The sequence below is a fragment of the Bombus affinis genome, chromosome 13 (assembly GCF_024516045.1).
Source record: "Bombus affinis isolate iyBomAffi1 chromosome 13, iyBomAffi1.2, whole genome shotgun sequence".
Taxonomy (NCBI): domain Eukaryota; kingdom Metazoa; phylum Arthropoda; class Insecta; order Hymenoptera; family Apidae; genus Bombus; species Bombus affinis.
In genome coordinates, this window is record NC_066356.1 from 1,180,957 (window position 1) to 1,195,795 (window position 14,839).

General features: G+C 41.0%; 1 protein-coding gene across 3 annotated transcripts in view; it reads left to right on the plus strand.

Moving 5' to 3' along the window:
• Positions 1-14,839, plus strand: part of LOC126923003 (uncharacterized) — a 248,788-nt gene that overhangs the window by 50,681 nt on the left and 183,268 nt on the right. For all 3 annotated transcript variants that reach the window (XM_050735985.1, XM_050735983.1, XM_050735984.1), the window contains one exon: positions 6,526-6,621. The gene's annotated coding sequence lies outside the window, so the exon portion shown is untranslated. The remainder of the gene's footprint in view (positions 1-6,525; positions 6,622-14,839) is intronic.

The following is a 14,839-nucleotide window of genomic DNA, read 5'->3' on the forward strand; positions in this document are numbered from 1 at the left end:
AAAACAGTTGCCCCCATAACAATTTGCCGAGTTACCCCGAGAACGCTACGTATGACGTGAAATTTTTCTAACTTTCCACTAAGCACGTTTCCCTGCATTCTCCAGCGGGAAAGGCGAACGACTGGCTGCGCTCGCAACTTTTTCTAATAAAGAATTTACCGCGCACGCTGCACAGCGACTTCAATTTTTCGGAATTCCATGCTGGACTCGGTGCCGGAATACAATTTCATGGATCCGCTTAAAAATCGTGTTTTCGGACATTGGACGAGGAAAAATAGACTCGCGCTGCAATATCACGACGTCTATCTACAGGGTAAAGTAGACTATTATTGGATCTTTTCCTGTAAGACGTCGTCGGGGGCCTTAACTAGGTTTGTGGTCCCACGATCGCTAATGTACGTCTAAATAGGGAAGCTTAACCTGTAGCCCTCTAGACGGTGTCTTACAGGCACGTTTCAAGAGACGTGACACAAGTCACTAATAGGATTATTTAATTAGGAATCAGATAGGATGGCTGCAACTACATATACTGTAGAGAAAGAGCACTTAATTATCTTTCGGGAGCGATTAATAATCGAGGAGTAGAAATATAAACGAAATTGCGCTTTGTCCCATTTGACACGCGGTCGAATTTACTATGGGGTCTCGTATAAATTGTTAAGTCGGTTGTGTTCGTAGTCGGGGACAATTAAACGTCTAATTTTCGGTGGATGTCGGGCGCACAAGGTATTACGGTGATTCGAGCGCAACTACCCCCAGCTACTGACATACACGCCGCAACCTTGGTGGATGACGAACACGCTGCTGGGAAGTGACAGTAGCTAATTAATTAATATCAAATGTAACTCCCTCCGCAACGGTATTCTATCCGCCATACCGCTTGTTACACTGCACGGCATTTGATACAGCCGGTGATTAAGCGCGCAGACGGAAAATCCTAACTGGTTCGCAGTTGGTGTACACGTAAACTCAATTCCAGAGAAATTGCAAAGTTATAGGGATACTTTGATGCTAGGTGTTTATTAGATGCCTTAATCGCTGTATTAACCCGTAATCAACATCACAGAGTCACGAATGGCCACGATAGTTTGGCTTGTTTAATTATACCTTGTTTTCCTTAACTCTGCAATTTTGTACACAGTTATTCGTAATTGAACATTTGATATAGGCGATTGTTTATTTTGTCGACGATTCTTATCGCGCGAGGCATAGCATATAGATGAAATCGAAGTAGTCGAAAATTAAAAATAACCGGATCTTTTCTAGGACGACTCAAAGATACACATTGGGAGTTAACATCCTTGCGTGAAATTCGCGTTTGAAAATTGCCACGTCGCCTGTTTTGCATACTGTTATTCGGGATCCATAGCCACTGGGAATTTAAAGTCTTTCGAGCGCACTCACATTGTAACTTAAATATTTGAAGAGTATTTGGTGGAAAAATATTTGACGTCGGTGGATGTGTATCGCAGATTTTAGTCGGTGTCCGCGGTGGGCAAACAGCCGGCATGTTGTAACAATTATTCACAGTTAATTCGATAAATCGTTCCGATAAACGGAAAACGTGTTTCCTGTAAATTGCAAGACGATCGATGAAAGCCCATAATCTTGATTGTGTGTTAACCCTGCTTTTTTGTATCGATAGCATATCAAACAACAATTGAACGATTATTCTCTTCCATAAAAGCTTTTTTCATGAAATATTTCAAAAATACAGAGGTCGAACGAAAAATAATGCTTTCAGTTTTGTAGTTCATCGCCGGTTGCTAGTACTGACGCGTTGCAAGCGTTGCTGACACAAGTAAAGCAATGAAACTACTGCATATTATAACGACTATTTCAATTTGGATATTTTAGATATTTTTACATATTTCCCTACATTCCAATTTCTCCTATAATTTTAGTATCTTTATTCCTTCCCGCGAACTCACAGCCGGTTTAAAAGAATGCCAGCACTATTTGTATCCGCGTGCAGAATGTCGGCTCGCAACACGCGCGAATTTAAGAACCTACACTATAATTAGTTTAGGCGTGAGAACGAGAGGTTTCGGGCTGCCGGTTAAACAGGCTATTAGCAGCAGCTGTTACGTGACATCGGCGCGTCTTGGACAGTATTTGATGTCGCGGCTTATATGCTCGTGTGCTCTTCTTCTCCTTCGTGCTCTCTCTTTTTCTCCTCTTTCTCTCTCTTCCCTTTTCTCTCTCTTGTAACTCCTTTGGTAGCCTCATGCAAAATCCTCGGCATCTCCGGTTCTTCGCTTCTCCTCCGCATCGCATGCATCCTCCGGAGGCTGTAGCCGCGTCTGATTAACTTGGTATGAAATTATCCAGCGACTTGGCCCAACTCCTTTCCGCCTTTACTCGCCAAACAACAAACCATCTCCTTTCCATCCCTTCCTATCGCTCTCCGTCCTAGCTTCGTAACAGTTTCACACCCTATAGTCGAGCTATCCATTCACTCAGCTGTTTGGCAGGCTCGGGCATACCGTAGCGGTTGCTTGTCCGATGCAAGGCACTGCAGTTGCAGCTACAATTCCCGTGTGTATCGGTAAGGAGAGGCTAGAGAGAGAATGAAAGGAAGGGGAGAGAGCGAGAGGCGAAATAGAGAGGTAGCTAGTAACAGCTAACTGTATGTACGACCTGGTGGCTCCCGCGTGCGGTAATAGCGGTGGCTACGGTGTACCAGTCAAATGCATACCGTATTGATTTTAATATCTACGCCACGAAGGTACAGGCGATTATGAGACGCGAAGAGCTGGCGAAAACCACGTTGGATAACGATCTATGTAACTGTGTTTCACCATATTGTCTGAAAGCGTAGTCCTTTATACATATTCTCGATACGCGGAAAAAGGACTGCAAAAAAATCTATAGAGCTGTATGCGACTGTTTTCTTTTTGTACGGCGATATTAGCCCCCTTTTAGGTATAGAGGCCAAGGAACATTTTAATACTACTATATCGATCCTCGTAAGGGAGGAGAATAAATTTCAGCGACACGTGGTCGTTAAAATTTAAAGTGAAATCGCGATCGTAATCCAACGCAGCGGCATAAGGGTTAACACCAAAATTAAGAAAGCGGTCAAATTGCTTCGTAGAAATTTTATAGATCCACTAAGAGAGAAAGCATTCAAAGCTTCCGAGAGAGAGGGGGAGAGAGAGGGAGAGAAAGAGAGAGAGAGAGAAACCTATTAAAATCTGCTCTTCTTCCATCCCGATCTTAAAACAATAGACATAGACGCAGAAATATCGAAAGTCCAAGCTCTTTGAATGCTAAAATTCGGATACCATCGTCGTGTCGTATAATCTCTCTTCCCTCATCTCGCGTCTCACATGAAACGCGGAATGCTCATGTTGCGATAGCCGTCGTTTAATCCATCGAAGGGTGGTCTGAAGTAGAGGGGAGATAGGTGTGAACCGGTGACAGCAGAACGTTACAAAGGGGTGCACGTACACCGAAGGACGCCGATACGTTACCGAACCGTGCAGGGGAGATGACGCTTTTACAACAGCCATAAACGCCTCGCGTCGGTGAGACATCGCGTCGGTGAGAGGGCACCTGTGGCTGATGCACGACGCGGCGTTGCCGCAAAGTCTGCCGCTTTGCGTACGCTCCACCGACGCGTTAAGGATCTATGGAAATTTCTTGGCTGCGGTGCAGGCGGCGACGGCCACACCAACGTCGGCGGGCGGCCATTGGCCTCCCGACCGCGGTGAAAATGCTTCCCCTTTCTCTCTCTCTCTCTCACTCTCTAGCCTTTCCATGTATTCGGAACACGGTGTTAAGGATACGAGGCGCTGTTTTAACTCAATTTTCCGATACTATCCAAAGGAGAGGGGCAATTTGGACGGGCCACCGTAGCAGAAACGCGGTTAACAGGGGTGATGTTAAAATTGTACTTCAACGTTTAATTGCACCCTTAGACCGTTCTGAATGTGGGCTAACGAGTAGCCGGAAGTACAATAGTTGCCGGAGAACACGTCGCGGTCGGAATTAATCTGATTTGCTTGGGAAAAGGAGGAGCTCTGCAGGGGGTGGGCAGGGGGTAAGTCGTAGTCGGAGAATTTAATGAGAATTAATCGAGTTGGAGTATTAGACGATTGATGAAGACAATGCGGGCGACTGTTGAACGTTTCTCAACTTCTAACGTGTCTCTGCGTACGTCGTTGAGCACGTAAACGATGGGTGAAACGCGCGATTTCTGACAGACAGGAATTTATAGTTGCTCGCGAGGAATCCGTTAATGGGGATTTAGCCTCCGCTGCATCGAAATAATGCTTGTCTATGAAATATAATTAACGGACGGTAACTTGAGCCGGAGGAACACACGCTGTGTCTTGTGACGACCTATTGAACGCGGCGTCGGCTATTTTGCTCTACTTTCTGGCACACCCACGCGGATTTAGGCACGGAATTTTGTCTAATAATACGAAGATGGTAAAACAGGAGGACTAGTTTTCGAACGAATAAATTCCCTAACCGGGATTTTACTAGACAGCATTTGTACGTATCTCTTTACGAGTCGTTTCATTTAATCATAAGTGCGCATATAACTTTGCGCAACTTCTTGCCTTAGGTGCCAGTACTTTCGAGACCATCATAAACGCTTTTGTTCGTGTAGGTAATATCACGAAGCTACTTGCCCTTTGTAAAATATTCTTACGCTCGGGTAAATGAACTTCAATGATCATTCGTTTCGATATCGCCCGACTTGAAAAATATCAAAAGGAAATTGAAATTGATTTTAAAATGCTAAATGCTTGTCTCTTTCTTCTTTCGTACATTATATATCATTTTATTTTTTCGATTAACTCGCGATACCTAAAATCAAGCTACGCTATTATTATTTAGCGATTGTCGCGTCGCGATGGCAAAAGTCAATCGAATAAACCGGTTGGAAATGTTTCAAGCGCAACAATGACGAAGTTTATAACCGGCAACCGTATGTATCCGGGCGAATCGGCTACGTCACGATGAGCACACGATAAAACCAATGTTGACAACGTGTTTGCAGTTTTATGGGGTGTCGGCTAAATGCAACGCGGTGTACAGACCTTAATAACTCTCGCGTGATACGAGAATAGAAATACGCCGTAGATTTACTGGTGCGCAAAGTATTCCCATTCTCTATAAATGACGAGGAGGCGTGCGCCAGAAATTACATCAGTTCAATTGAATCGTTTAACGGTCAAAGCGTAGAAAAAATTTCATCGTTCCAGTATTAATACTACATACTATCGTCCGGTGATATAATACTTTTATTAGGTATAGTTGGTGGAAAGAATATAATGAGATTATAAAATTAATCAGAAACTAAAGTAGAAGTACCGAATATGTTACGAAGGTGGAAATGTGATCTGAGGTAATTTGAAGATAATTTGGTATGATTTGGCAACTCGATAGTAAAGTAATTTTATAATTTGGAGGGTATCCTCCAAGAATCTATATAAGGAGTTATTAACGAGATTAATTATGGCTATTATACGAGCCCATAATCGTAAGAATTTCTTTGAATAAATCATAGACGGTATTACTAGTGATGGTTTAAAAATACGTTAAGGTGCGACAAACAGATGCGATATCTGAAAATAGGAAAAGTTGTGAATAAACTCTGGGTTATCCAAGATAATTATGATAATTAACCAGTAAGACAGTAATTAAGTGGGAAAGGGTATTTCCATCATTTTTACCTCTGTCACTACTGATTTATGATGTTACGAAATTCTAAAATTATGGTTTAAAAGTAGAAGACCTTAATCTCTGTAACATATTGATATTTTCGTATTTTTACCAATATTTTTGTATAAAATATTTTTATAATTATAATCATAATTATTTATCAATTATTTATTCAATAACGTATTAAATATCTTATTAAGTAATTATTTATATTTTATAATTATCATTTTTATATAAAACATTGTACTCGATCTAATAATTCGCAACATTTTCGAGGGGGTTGCTGGTTATGCTCTTTGATCAACCGACTTTCGGATTAACTTGGTATTTGTTCTCACCATGAGATCTCTCTATAAAATATCACCGCGAAATATATAAAAACATCTTACATTAAGCTTACTCTGTGCTATTAAGTTTAAGCAGCTTCCAGCGCATCGCGGCAAAGCTATGGCGCTAATAGGGCGTACTCGCCTTGTAACTATACTTCAACCGGGTCAAACAAGAATTTTGATTCACCATTTTTAACGTTTCATTGTTATTTTTGCACCCCATCGACCATCTTTGCCACTTATTTTCCTGTTATCGAGTTACACCGAATTTTTGGCTTCATAGCGAATTAACAACGTTGGTTAATCGACTAATCGGTTAATCGGTTAATACGATCTTGCCCAAAAAGCTATTCAATTAAAGTAGCGAAGGATGTTAAGTATTTCAAAAATTTCCCACACGATTTCAATGACAAAACGCAATATATATATATTTATTGCGTATAGTTGTAAATTAAAATTAAACGATGCTGGTGATTGTGGTGCATGTGGAGTTAATTCTATGGTTCTCTGATTACAGAATCGATTCTGTTGACGATATCAAGGATTCTCTTTAAGACGTCGATTGAGGCTGTACGAGCATCAGCTGTGCATGTCCGAGTTTGGTGATTCACTGGTGAGTTTGCTGTCCACAAATCGTATTTGCAATCTATTTCCATATCTATGTCGGTGAATAATCGTCATCGTGGTTAAAGCGTTTTATATAGATGGAAGAAATTTTTCGAAAAAAAAGAAAAAGGTCGAGATAACAAATTCCTATCGATTCGATGTTAAATTGAATTTTGGACGTGTGTGCTATCTTCCTTTGTACTTTATGATCCGCAATAAATGTCTGAAACGATGTACGGAGTCGGTACGTTTTTAGCTCGCGATGCTGCATTACATAGTTCTCTGAGCCTGGTAAACGTAAACAAGGAATCGTATGTTTGCTTATCATTACAGTTAATACATTATTATCGATTCTTGGAATAGTACACGCAGCAAATTTTTCTTCTTCAATACTGAACTTTATTAAAATTTTTCGACATCTTACGACATTTGCCCACGATAATGATATATACATTTTTTTTATTAATTACGTTATTATTAGAAGTTATAGCTACGAACGTGTGTCAAAAAGTTTCGCAAAGCTGCGAAACGCTCCAAATAAAGATTTAGGTTAATTTCAAGGATTATCAAAGAAGCGGGGAAATTGAAAGTACGAAAATAACGCGGTGATTTTATGCTAGCCACTTGAGCGTGATCAACAAGCGGAAAAGTTGAGCGCCGAGAGGAAAAAGCACTGCTTAAAATTCAAACGTAAAAGCGGCCGAGCACAAAGCAAGGGAGCTGAGCGCCCACTGATTCGTGAACGATGATCAGGGAAACGACAGAAGAGTTTAGGGTTATAAAACGGACTTTATGATTCGAGATACGCATCCGTGTGCGATAGTAAACGCTTTATTACTACATCAAAGGGAACAGTTTACGAAAATTGGTCACGCTCGTGATATCTCGCACATCGTAACGCATTAATATCGTATCATAGAATATTTCGTTTATATCTGCTCGTAACTGCGATTTATTATTTGCATTTGATACATAGCGTCGTGGTTGATGTGTATTTAGCGCTGTAACGTATTTACCAATTGTAACGATTCGTGTTGCACAGATTTCCTCTACGACGACACCTAAAGTAGATGTAAAGTGGGCGTAAAATCGGCGTTATAAACGAAAGAATTAATATTTACAATCATTTGTATACTTGCGATCGTACAAAATATTTTTAATTCGTCGCTTAAAAAAAAAAAAAAAAAAGATAAAGCAAAATATTAATTTAACCGAGTTGTAACGATAAGTCGCCGCGCCGGCTTGTTAATATAGCGATCGCCATCGGTGTAAAAATTCATTTTCAAGTGACAAAAGTTTGGCGCGAAAGTTAACGTCGACGAGTAATGAAAGAAGAACAAGTGGAAACTTTTTTATGGCGAATTTAACTTTAGTGCGGGTAAGTCGGGAGGGGGATGGGAATTGCGATGGACAGGTAGGAAGGGGGATCGAGTATTGGATTACGATGGAATGATTGCGCTCTTAATTAAAAGTGGGGTGGAACAAGGCCACGCGCGTTCCGACCGAACGGATTAACTTGCTAAATCCGTGTTATGGTCTTATTGTCAGGCTGCTTCATAAAACAAGATGTGTGTTACCTTGGCGTTAATTCACCGGTTAAAATATTCATGGTGTTTGTTCGTCGGCATTCGGTGAACACCCGTCATTCGTTCGTAGTCAAGGGGGAAGAGCGACAGCTCTACGCGTGAAACCTAATTTCAAGTGCGACGGTAAGTCTCCATGAACGTAACTTGACTTAATGTAAGCCGAGTATTATTATTGCTTTAATACCCTTATTTATATTCATCTCCTGAGACATGGGAGTGCACGCAAAAGGTGACTAGTAACGCGACCCTCCCTTCGTCGTCGCGACAAAAACCTTGGAAATTTTGGCAGATTATACGGGGAACAGAGGAACGTTGGTTTTTAGTGTTTGCCTCTATCCTGGAAATTGCGCGTGAAATTGTAATAGGCGACAGTTGAATTTTAAATATCGTCGAGATACGTATACGTTATGTGTCGATTGGAGGTAAAGATCAATTGGTGGAAAACGAACTTGTCCACGAGTTAAGAGTTTTTGCGATAAAATTTCTATTAAATGATCTATAAAATTCGCGTTAAAATTGCTTCGTTTCGCTGAACTTATACGACGAAATCCGATTTGCCCTCGATGGAATTACGCGAATAAAGTTCGAGTCTCGTTGGACAACGTATTTCATCAACGATCGCAATTAACCGCATTACGACAGCCAGGTGTAAGGAAAAAAGTTGGTGAGAAAGCGTAAAACTGTAAAGGTTGTCAGGCCGGAGCGAAGTTACTGCTATCAGCGAAAAGGGGTAAACGCTTCAGCCCAGTTGGCTAACGCGCCGAGAGAAATCGATGGTTAATGGACAAAGTTGACACCGTTACAACATCCCGAAACTGCTTCGGGAAACTACCGACATTCGTTTCACTTAGGCTGCCTTGCTCGGTTCTCCATCCTCCGCCACACCGTTTCACCCCGCCTGTTTCCAGGTCTCTCTGTATTATCCGATACCCTCGCCTGTGCTCATTCGTTGAACCGTCGCGTCGACGGTTCCACGTTTCGGTGGTTCCACTGTTTTATGGGATAGAATGAAGCGGAGGTCAGCCTGATCTTATAGATTTTTTTCGGCGTTATTTAATGGTTATTGGCTAGCGATGAAAGTCTTTTAATAGAAACGATGGATCGTCAAGTTCGGACATGGGAAAACTGTTAAAAATCTGGTACTTGGCCAGGATTTGAGGACACTTTTAGAAGATGATCGTATGTTCTTGAAACTTGGAACTAAAAATGTCCTCTGCCACCGACACGTATGTTCCGATCGTTCAATTATTCAAATAACGCTGCTGTTCCCTCAGTTTTAGCGTGTTCGATAAAATAATTAAAACAACCGATGGGTATCCGTAGTTTAGCAGCTGCTTATTTTTCAAATGGATTTATGATTCCCCGTTTTTGAATCTATAAACTTTGGAAAAAGAGTTTAATCGATTGACTCGGTACAATACAAAAGGGATGAATAATTTAACTACTTTTCGAACTAAGACGATTTTAGGATTATTTATTACGTATGCAAATTTAAGTATATACATTTCATTTATATGTAAAGGAAAGATTGAAAAAACCAAGGCCAATGAAAAATTCAATAGAATTGTGAATCGGTCGTCGATTCTATCCCGATGCTATGAAATAGCATAACTTTAATTTGTCGATTTAAGGATAGGAGGTGATCGTAGTTGGCATGACGCGGCGGTCTTGAAAAGGGCGGGTTATACGCCGGAGAAAGCAATCAAGAGTCAGTAAATTTTCGGGGAACGGAACCCCCTAACGACAAGCCAATCTTGATGAGTAAAACGGTTTCGACCATCATCAGGCTGTTAGATTAACGGGCCGCGTAGCCTGGAACTTCATATTACGTTTCCGGGCATGTTTGTTTCCTCCCGTGCCTCTCGTTTCCGACGATGTACGGCCTGTCCAGAACTCCGCGTGGCGATTTGTCGCAGCTAAATGCAATTGTCCCCTTATTTCTTCGATAATTGCGAAATCGGTTGATGAAACTGGCTGGATACACGCGGAACATCGAGTTACTTTGGCTTGTTTCTGTTCGTGTGAATCGTGCCCGTGGTCGCGTACACATCTAGATAGACCAAAGGAGCGATCAAAAAGGGAAGAGTATTAATCGTCGATCGGCACTGTATGGAAAACCGAGCAATCGGGCGTGTGTCGAGCACTTTCAGATTGAAAACGGAGGTCGAATCAGCCTCTTTCATTTTCGCGTTAAGCGCGGCGTGACGCTTTGCTTCCGATAAAGCAAGACGATTCCTTTTTTTCCTTCTACTTCGATCGGAGTGTGAAATAGGAGAATAAATAGTAATCACTCGTTGGTCATTTGTTCGTAGGTTATTTGTCGGTAGAGACCACGGAATAGAATTGAAATTCCTTGTATGGTATAGCGAGATATTGAAGATTTATATTTCTTCCTTTTATAGGTTTTCTTTTTATAGGTTTGGATGTGAATGCGCAAATAAAATGGCAATCGTACGTTCTTGATTTTCTTTTTCTTTTCTTTTTTCTTTTAGATAATTTCTTGCAGCAGGAACTAGAAATACATCATTTTTTTTCTTTTTAAATTAAGGAGTCGTTATATTACTCTGTTAAAATTATTCTATTAAAATTGGCAAGTTCATTTCGATTATTGCAGGTAAACGAAACTATCGCGTGCCAGTTTCCTCTTTACGCCGGCCTAACGAAGCGGTCGTATGTTTCAGCTCGTTAAAACTCTTCCGGGCGTAATCGTGTAAACGAATTTTTAATTTCTCTCCTTAACGAATTTAATAAACTCGCGCAATGGTAAGAGGTCAAGATGGTGGAAAATCTGCGACTCGAAAACAAATTTCATTGGAAGTAATTGAGCAATCAGTTTTAATCAATCTCCCGTCGAATCATAGTCCCGCATCTCGGCCGAATCTCGCGTGATGGCCGGCTACAGGCAAGACGTAAAATTAAATAAGCTCCGGCTGAATCACCGTGGAAGCGATTGTATCGCTTCCGTAGTGGGCTTGATCTCCTCTATTTTCCTCTTAGACACTTAGCTGGCGAGTATATAATCCTGAACGACGAGGGAATTTGCATTTTTCTGCATACGAACGCCATGCTCTCGGCGATGGTTGTCGCGTCATGGCTTGCCCATGTGCTTCCGGTTACCTCCGCGTGGTTTTCTCCGGATCTACGTAATCGTTTCTCTTGTCTTTCCTGGATTAATTCCACCCTCGAATGCATTTTATGGAAACATTGTAGTAACTGTATTGTTTCATATGTGTATGTGTGTGGGCACGCGAAAGATACTATAGTGTTGAAAGATTAGGTATTTTATGAACGAGATCGAGGATATTTGTAGTATTTTTCTTGTAATATCGTTTTTATCAAAGCAAGGATGTGTAGAAATGTTTATCGAACTGTTCATATAAAGTAGCAAACTATTGTTCATGACGGAGGATTGTTTGCCGAGACGTGTTCAATGATCGAGTTAATCGGCGAACATTAGCTTTCTGCGAACTTGGCTTTGATCTCTCAATGGTTGAGTTGATTCATCGTGTCGTGAGAAACTTGCGACAAAGTTGTTTACAACGTTACTGAAGCTGCGTAGAAGCTTCTACATAAGTCGATCTATTGTTTAGCCGATAATAACAGAATATGTTAGCCAGCCTATTTGCGTTGACAATTTTTCCAGCGCTTAATAATTAACAGAAAAGTTTTCCTTCTTAAGCTACGAATAATTCAGTTCCATCAAAAGATTATCACGGTTCAGAATTAATTTTGGTTTCACTGAATAAGAAAGATAGAGTAACAGATAGTAAAGTAACGTACATCGTAATTTTTTAAATACTTTTATTATTCTTAGGAAAATACAACAGCCCCTTGTCTGCATTTATTCCCTGCCAATTCTCTCTGCGAAAGTTTTAGCATTAATATTTCTGTTGTGAGAAACAATCCACGCTAAAAGCGATTGATATGGACATCCAGATACCATTACGCGTTTGGATATTGTTTTCTTCGTGCGGAGGAAAGTTTAAACAGGGGGCACGTCGGTATTCTCCTTGTTCGTAAGTAACCACCGGTAACAATGGCGGTATCTGAAAGCGGTGAGGACGGCGGAAGCCGTGTTTTGCCGCGAAACGTCCTGGAAACTTGACGTTGATCGGTGCAAGTCGGGCCCTTGGCAGCTTTCAAGTCTGTGAAAGTTTTTGAAGTAACACGGCTAAACCCGGTCCGGTTCGATCGATCGGTGCACGCGCGTAACGTTGCAATCGGCCGCCATTATATCGATCGTTCGGGAGGGAGATTTACCGCGTGCATGCCAGCCGTGCCTCCTACGAACATATGTCATGTTATTTACGAGCCAGGCATTACTCTCTGCCCGATTTACTATATTTTATGTTACGTGGATGGACTCGCAATTCTTTCAAATCGGTCGAGCCAGCAATCCGGTCACGTCGTCCGCGTGAACACGAAGTGCGTATGACGTTCTTCGCACCCGTTCGATTATGTCTATGTCAACCCCTCCATTCAACAGAAACATCGTGTTCGATCCCTGCCGGTTTCCGGATTCAAACCTCTCCTCTTCTCCATTCCTATCGAACAGACCGATCATTTCGTTTAATCGCCGTCGATTCGCGAGTTTCGTTGATTCGCGATTGCTGCCCGATTTTAGCTCCATGCATTTGCTCCGTCGTCACTAGATGACTACTTTTTCTTAACTTGCTGTAATTACTTCGTTTTAGAGGTACGGGAGATACATCAAGCTGTAACGTATTAAACGTCCGTCTTGTTTGGTGGAAAGAAATATGCTCTTATTTTTCATTACTGTAAGTTCATTAATGAAAATATCGTTTTGTTGGAAACAATTTACTTTTGCTACATACCTACTTGGCGATATAACAAACAACTTTCATCCGGACATTTTATATATCACGAGATAAGAAAATAGCGAGATTAAGAGAAGAAATACGAGGGTCGGATCAACAATGTTCTCCACGAGTCAAAAGTTAAGCGTCTCGTTATCACGACAAACGTGTAAAAATTCGGTGGATCAAAGACTCGAATTGCATGTCGAGTGATTGAAAACTTCTGAATGACGGCTGGAGAATGCATCGTGGTTTCCGGGCTGATATAGGGACATATGTTATCGTGAGAGACGTTCACTATTCTTTGCAATGACTGGCTTTCTTTCCCGAATGGTGACCATCAGACGCTCGGGATTGGTGTCCGTAATCCATTGATATATTCCACAGAAAAACCTGCAAGAGATAAAAGTAACACCTTATCGATTTTATCCTAGAATTCGAGCTACGTCTCTCGATTAATTAGACTGAAGTGAAATTCTTTTTTTTTTCCATCTTTCTTACGCCCGAATAATCTACAGGAAGTGCAGCTGGTCAATTTGATTTATCGAAAGAGTTCTTTGAGAAAGATGCGCTCGTACAATTTTTCTACTCAGTTCTTCGATTGTAATTTTTCGATAATGCAATAACGATGTAACCACTCGCTTTAAGAAAATTTCAACGTGGAAATTTGTCAGAGACTTAATCAGTTTCTCGCGATAAAGGAGTGTTTTAAACAACACTCGATATTTTCAGTTTATTAAGTACTACACAACATGTACAAAGACGCTGGGATGATGATTGATGTTACAGCCGGGATAGATGTTCCTGACTTCGACTAGAAACATGCAAATTTAACAGGACTTCTCCAAACTTGCCCTAAATTGATGGAATAAAGTTGGACATTAAGTAAACAAAGTAGCTTTGCACGCGGCGCGTAAAGTTCACGCAAATTAGAGAGCAACCTTGCTATTATGCGTCGCCTCTACGTTTAAACGTGTATTAACCCTCTGGCATCATGATGATTACAGGTACGCAAAAGTTTTCCTTTTACCAGGAGGATGTATATCGTATATCGGTTAATGCACGTCTTTGCAATTATTCCGCGACTTCGTATCGTTCCTTGTTCCATGTTGTTCGCTTTACCTGCAACTCGTTGCGAAAGGTTTGCCCCGACGATGAAAGCTTTCTGAACTTTCTACATTTAATCTGCTAGTTTAATGATGTACACGTTGCTCGTTATTAAACGTTACGCCGTAAGAAGGGATCCATTAATCATCATGTGCTTACGTAAACTATTAACCCTTAATTAAGGGTAGAATTCGGTATTGAAAACAATTTCTTCTCGGGTAGAATTTGAAGAACTCGGATTTTAAGGATCCGAATTCGCTCGTCTAAATTCATTCAAACTTAAAACTGCAAACATTTGCAAATATGTAAATTACAAACAATTCGGGAACCGAATATCAAAACTCCTTCTTTCACTTCATTCATTGTTCACTTCCGTTTGATTTTATATCGAATGCAACGAATCAAAAGCAATGAATTTATCAGTTACACGCTACACCTGAAACATTGATTCATCGAGTCAAACAGCCTTAAGTGAGTTTTCACGAAACGCGCTACTCTCCGCGTTATTTCTCTTCCATTAGATATGCACCGTGCCCGGTGTTTATCCTCGCCGATAAGATTGTTGACGAAATCGCGGAAAAATCTGGTCGCCCGTATCGGGGAAACTTTCCACCCGAGACTCACCACTTTTCTCGTTAGACGGTAGTTTCTTCTTCGACTAGAACAGCTATAAAAATTCCTTCGTTTACAGTGCATCAGGAATTCTCAAGTCAAG